This window comes from Lycium ferocissimum, chromosome 9 (genome assembly GCF_029784015.1).
Source record: "Lycium ferocissimum isolate CSIRO_LF1 chromosome 9, AGI_CSIRO_Lferr_CH_V1, whole genome shotgun sequence".
Classification (NCBI taxonomy): Eukaryota; Viridiplantae; Streptophyta; class Magnoliopsida; order Solanales; family Solanaceae; genus Lycium; species Lycium ferocissimum.
Window position 1 is genome coordinate 42,003,640 of NC_081350.1, and position 7,161 is coordinate 42,010,800.

The following is a 7,161-nucleotide window of genomic DNA, read 5'->3' on the forward strand; positions in this document are numbered from 1 at the left end:
GTCGCTTTGGCCGAGTGGTTAAGGCGTGTGCCTGCTAAGTACATGGGGTTTCCCCGCGAGAGTTCGAATCTCTCAGGCGACGTTTAACTTTTTTGTTTTTGGTTCAACCTCTTTTAGTTCCAAGTCCCAACTTGTACTTATGTCAACTAATATACTGTATAACACACCGATATTTTAAATTAATTCACTGTCAACATAAAAAAAAATTATTCAAAGAATATCTATAGGTAAGTATTCTTAGAATTTTGAATTTTTATTCTTAAAAATAAAACACGTTACATTAACGGCGTATATACCTTAAGCTCTATTTTTATTTGATCGAGGAAATTGGTCCTTCCCTCTATGGCTTTTCGACAGTTCCACTCTAGCGTCATGTGGACCCACCACTTCATGGTTTCAAGGACTATTGGATGGTTATCTTCTATGTTACCTTGGTCTCAAAATGAAAAAAAATAAAGCTATCATCTAAAAGGCAGCCTGTAGCAAATCCCTACAACACACGTGTGTGTGTATTTATATATTGCATGCATGAACACACGAAGACTTATCAACTTAGTTGTTAAAAAAAAAAAAAAAAATTAGAGCCTTGATCCATCAATATCTAGCCAATGCTTTCTCGAAGGAGAGACACGTCATTCTCGTACACAGAAAAAGAAATTATTAAAGTACCATGCTATACATAAGGTATGTTGATGCTTCTACTAATTCTGGATGTATTCATCCTCCTAATCTGTTCGTATTTGATTGGAATGTCTTGAAAACGCACTGAGATATTAGATAACTTCAATTTGCAGAAGCTCCCTTTATCATGACATAATGTATTAAATTGTTTCGATGTATTTATTATTCAAAGCTGTTTCCTTTCGATTTTAAGTAATTAATAAGTTGACAGTCTCCAAAGCACTCGTGAACATCTTTTTTTGCCTTTTGATTTATATAACAACTAGTTATATGTCCGCACTTCGCACGGTCATAAAAAATAAAAAAAATCAAAGCATGACTGAGTATATATGAAAACAGGAGGGATGCTTTTTTCCTCCATAAATATGAATTTGAAAAGTTGCAACGGTCCATAAATAATAAACCTAGAATATGAAAGGTTATAAGACAACAAACATCTTTGAGACTGTTCTGTCACTAAAGTGTGAACATTATTTTTTTTGTTGGTACCAAGGGTCAAAATTTACAGCAGAAAGAAAAGAACTTTCAAAACCTTTTGGCCAACATGGCCCTATACGGCTACTCTACTTAGCCTGGTTGCACAGCTCCATTTGCAAACTAACTACTACATTACTTAAGAGTAGACGTTCATATTTTGTAGTGCTTTTTTGATAACTTAGTCTACATATTTGCTCCACAAAATATCTCTTGTATTACCAACTATGTGTAAGTTGTGATCGTGGCGGTCCTGAAAGATTCTATAATTCTTTTCTTGCCATATGTTAAGCCACAACCCATTTCTCTACAAAATTTCAGCATTTGCATACTTCTATTTTTGTTAAGCCACAACACATACCAGTTCTTCGTCCCATTTTATATGAAGGTGTTTGAACTGGCACAGAGTTTAAGTAAAAAAAGAAGACTTTTGAAATTTTTGGTCTAAAATAAGGCGTTGAGAAATGTGTGGCTACAAATCATTTTACTAAGGGTAAAATGAGATATTTAAAGTTACATTGTTACTAAATATAAAAAAGTGTCATTCTTTTTGGGGCTAACTAAAAAGAAAAGAGTGTCATATAAATTGGGACGGAGGAAGTATATATACATATATAGTGATATTACTTCAATAGACGGTGGTAATCATAGCTAAACCACCAATCAAAGAATGCACAATCTGCAAACATAAAGATGTCAGTAATATTAAAGCAAGAATATCAAATATAAGAAAAATTGGGCTTCATACTATAAGCATAGGGACATAAGCTCATAGAAAGCCTTAAGGAGAGTCGGGGAAAAATTTCCTGAAATTTTTTGTGCTATCATGTTAGATCAAAGGCATATAAAAAAAACAAACAAAATAAAATAAAGAGAGATGTTCCATTCATAAGAAACTAAATCTATTACTCTGCGTAACAGTTGGAAAATGTTTACCTGGACCAAATTTGATTCAAATATGGTGAATATGATGGCTTTGTCTCAACTGCTCGAGAGGCACATCAAAAGAAGACGGAGAAAAGATAATTGCAAAGCCGGTAAGGAAAAGAAAATTGTAGAGAGCAAAAGTGGGAGAAAAGCATTGATTTAGAGGCTAAGGAAATTAAGGATAAACAGAAAGTTCTGTATACTTTCCAAGATAACCTTAAACGGAGATATTCGTTACATTTGAGAGTAATATATGATCAGAGTAATCGCCATGGATATGAATCCTGAAAGGAGGGGAACAAAAGTGAATCTTGGCTAGTCGAAAGAAGGGGAAGAGACTGAGGGCAATAACAACAATGAACACATGACTTTTCATTTTTCTGTAGTTAAAGACGCGACTCTGTTTTTTTCGGTTTCTTGAATAAAGGACGGGTTTTTTTAAAAAAAAATAATAAGGAATAGGCCAAAAAATTGAGGGAAAAAATTAAGAATAATGATAAAGAAATCTGATACACAAAGAATGACTGATGCACAAGTCTAATGAAGAAATACAGACCTTTTTGAAGTTTGAAAATCATCCATGGAGTCTATTTCAAGTTCATCCATCTTCTCTACAAGAAAGAGATCTCCTACAAGGAAGTGATATTTATTGGAATCACTTGCACCATCTGCTACTCGTAAATAACAATCCCTTAGGTAACTTTGTCTTAATTGCAATGTAAATTCTCCTTGCATGGCCCTGGTTGGAATCCCCCGTCATGAATGTATATATACTTAAGAAGGGAATGCAGAGAAATTATAGAACTGCAAAGGGAATATAGGTATTTGCCGTTACAAGTGATTAAGGTGGGCAAAAGGTGTCCTTTGGAACAGGTGTAATTAAAAGGACAACAAATTGGGAAAAAAGCACAAAAACTGATAAGTGATTAAGAGGGGGGTAATAAAGTGCCTTTTGGAATAGCTGCAATTAAGGCATTCGCTGAAGTGTCTTTTTGATATATAAAACTAAATAATTGCAAAGAAGAAAAGCTTTAGAGAAAAGGAGGAAACTTTGTATTTCACTTCTTGTTTTGATGTCCTTAATATAAGAAAACACACTCCTATTTATAGGAGGAAATAAGTGAACATGGTGGCCATAAGGGACAACTTGGTGGTCACCAAGTTATTACTTAGTGGGTGGAAATGAGTTAACAACTTGGTGGCCACACATATTCTTGGTGCCCAAGTTCATGTGATGGGCATCCAACTTACAAGGTGCCCAAGTTCATGTGATGGGCATCCAACTTACAAAGTGCCCAAGTTCATGTGATGGGCATCCAACTTACAACACCCCCTTAGATGTCCTTTAATTAGATGATGTGCCTTGTTAAAACCTTATTAGGAAAAACCTTGTGGGAAAAAAGTCCTAATGAAGGAAAAAGAGGACACATATCTAGTAATACGCTTTGAGAGCTGCCTCATTAAAAACCTTACCAAGAAAACCCAATGGGACAAAACTTGGTTAAGGAAAAAAAGAGTACAACACGTATTTCACTCCCCACGACAAAGACCAAGATTCGGATGTCGGAGTCTTCGCATTCCAATCTTGAATATCATCTTCTCAAAGAGTTGAAGTTGGCAAAGATTTGGTGAACAAATCAAATGCGGGATTGTCACTTGAACGGATTTGTTGTACATCAATATCACCGTTCTTCCGGGAGATCATGTGTGAAGAATAACTTTGGTGACATGTGCTTCGTTCTATCTCCTTTTATGAAACCTCCTTTTAATTGAGCTATGCATGCAGCATTATCTTCATGTATTCCTGTGGGTATTTTTGTAACACTTCAAGCCACATCTTTCTCTGATGAAATGTATCACTGATCTCAACCACACACATTCTCTTTTGCTTCATAAATGGCGATTATCTCGGCATGATTTGAAGAAGTAGCAACAATGGGCCGCTGTAGATCGCCATGATAGAGCGATACCTCCGCATGTAAACGGATAGCCCGTGTTTGAGATCCGACTTTATGTGGATCGATAAATAACTTGCGTCTGCATAACCAACAAGATCTATATTACCTTTGTTAGAATAAAACGGACCCGTATCGTTAGTTCCCAGATATCGCAATATATGCTTAACTCCGTTACAATGTCTTCGTGTAGGAGAAGAGCTATATTTTGCTAGCAAATTAACGAGAGAACGCTATGTCGGGTCTTGTAGCGTTAGCAAGATACATAAGTGCACCAATTGCACTAAGATATGGTACTTCGGGACCAGAAGCTCTTCATTTTCTTCTGAGGTCGAAACGGATCTTTACTCACTTGTGAGCGAACAACCGTTAAGAGTACTTAAGGATGCGCATTGTCCATGTAAAATCGTTTTAAAACTTTTTCGGTATAAGCGAGCATTGGTGGATAAAGATCCCGTCTGCTAAATGTTCAACACGCAAACCAAGACAAAGTTTTGTTTTTTCCGAGGTCTTTCATCTCAAATTCTTTCTTTAAATATTCAATCGCCTTTTGGAGCTCTTCTGGAGTTCCAATTAGGGTTTATGTCATCAACATAAACAACAATTATAACAAACTCTGATTTTGTTTTCTTAATAAAAACACATGGACAAATGGCATCATTTACATAACCTTCATTTACCAAGTACTAGCCGAGGCGATTGTACCGCGCCCGATTGTTTTAGGCCATACAATGATCTTTGTAATCTGATTGAATACATCTCCCGAGACTTTGAACTAATTGTTTCAGGCATTTTAAATCCTTCAGGAATTTTCATATAGATTTCATTATCAAGTGAGCCATAAAGGTAAGCTATAACCACATCCATCAGATGTATTTCAAGGTTTTCATGTACAGCTAAACTTACGAGATATCGAAATGTTATGCCATCCATAACGGGTGAATATATTTCTTCATAGTCCATACCGGGTCTTTGAGAGAAACCTTGTGCAACAAGGCGTGCCTTGTATCTCACAATCTCATTTCTCTCATTCCTTTTTTGCAAAGACCTATTTGTGGCCAACCAGTTTTACACCCTTTAGGCGTTTGACTGCGATCCAAAAACCTCACGTTTGGCAAGTGAATTCAATTCTAATCGAACGCACTCTTGCCATTTTGGCCAATAATATCTTCGTCGACATTCTTCGACAGATTGAGGTTCCTGATCCTCAATGTCTTTCATAATATTCAGTGCAACATTATATGCAAAAACATTATCCACCATAATCTTCAATCGATTCAAATCTATCCCATCACTAGAAGAACTCAATGATAGTCCTTTACTCACTTGAGTCTCGGGTTCCCTAATATCTTCAGGAGTATCAAGATTAATCAGATTTTGAATATCTTTATGATATTCTTTCACGGTGTCATTCGATCATTTTTCGTGTTATTTTTTTCTAGGATTTTTATCCTTGGAACCCCAACGCCTACCACGCTTGGCATGTATGAGATTCAGAGGCTATGACACTAGTAGATTGTCCCTTTAGGACATCAATTCGGATAGGCACATTCTCTGCAGGGATATGTGACTTAGTTATCCTTTTCAAATCAATAAATGCATCTGGCATTTGATTTGCTATTTTTTGCAAGTGAATGATCTTCTGGATCTCCTGTTCACATATGGGGGCACGTGGATCAAAATGAGATAGTGATGAAACTTTTCATGCAACCTCTCTTTTGATTTCTTTTCTCTCTCCCCCTAATTGTGGAAAATTTGTTTCATCAAATCGACAATCCGCAAATCGAGCGGTGAATAAATCTCCTATCAATGGCTCAAGATAGCGAATAATGAGGTGATTCAAACCCAACATATATTCCTAACCTTCTTTGGAGTGCCCATCTTATACGGTTGCAGTGGTGCTACCGACACATATACAACACACCAAAGATTCGGAGATGAGTAATATTTGGTTCATGACCAAATACTAATTGTACAGGGAGTATTTATTATAATGAGTCGGTACGAGACGAATAAGAAGAGTTCCCTGCATGTAAGATAGCTAACCCCGGACGGTAGTGGGCAATAGTGTTTGCATAAGTAAAGTGGTCTTGCTATCAATTGTAGTCGTTTAATAAATGACTCGGCAAGGCCATTTTGTGCATGAACATGAGCTACGGATGTTCAACTTTTATCCAACTTCCAAAAACAATAATCATCAAAAGATTGAGACGTAAATTCTCCGGCATTATCGAGGAGTATAGCCTTAATGGGATAATCCGAAAACTATGCCCTTAAGCGTATTATTTGTGCCAATAATTTCGCAAATGCCAGGTTGCGAGACGATAGGAGACAATATACGAGACCATCTTAAAGAATAGTTTGTCAGGACCATAAAATATCTGAATGACCCACAAATGCTGACGTGGATAGGTCCACACGTATCCCCATGTATACGCTTTAGAAAGCGTTAGGATTGCTGATACGGTTGCGATACCCTATTTTTAAATTTCCAAGTCAAAATAGTTTACAACATCCGGTAATTCCGGGGTTATTTAAAATTAAGGGAGTCGCCACCTAATTATTTATGGTGAATTAGGGCACCTAAGGTTATTAAAGTCATTTATTTAAAGTTGATTTGTTTTAAAGTCTACGAAAACCAAAAAGATTCTAGGTAAGGGTTCAATTAGTCTAAAGGAAGGTATTAGGCACCCTTTAAGACCCATTAACAATGGTTAACCGACCGGACTTATGATTATTAGTTAGGCTAAGTGTAAATATAGTATTTTTAAATATCTAAGAAAATATCTGTATTCTTAAAGTTATTTAAAGTAAAACTTTGTAGAAAATAATAAGAAGATAAACAGTTTAGTTATAAAAAATAAACTAAAAGAAATAGGACATGTGATGTTTATAATGTATTCGATAGTGCTTAGTTATGCCGACTCACAAATTAAAAGAGTTATTGTAAGATTAATGTTAAAGAAAATTTTTAAAGGTTTCATATAAAGACTAGTAGTTTAATATATATATCGTGCTAAAGTTGTTTTTAAACAAATATGTATTTCAAGTGTTGGAAAGGAACTGTACGAGAAGTTATCCGTCGAAAACTAATCTCGCCTTTATTTCTTAGAATAAGCTAACA

General features: G+C 35.8%; 1 non-coding gene across 1 annotated transcript; it reads left to right on the forward strand.

Annotated features, from left to right (window-relative positions):
- Positions 1–82, forward strand: TRNAS-GCU (transfer RNA serine (anticodon GCU)). Its single transcript has one exon. It is a non-coding gene; the product is annotated as a tRNA-Ser (tRNA).
- The last annotated feature ends 7,079 nt before the right edge of the window (positions 83–7,161 follow it).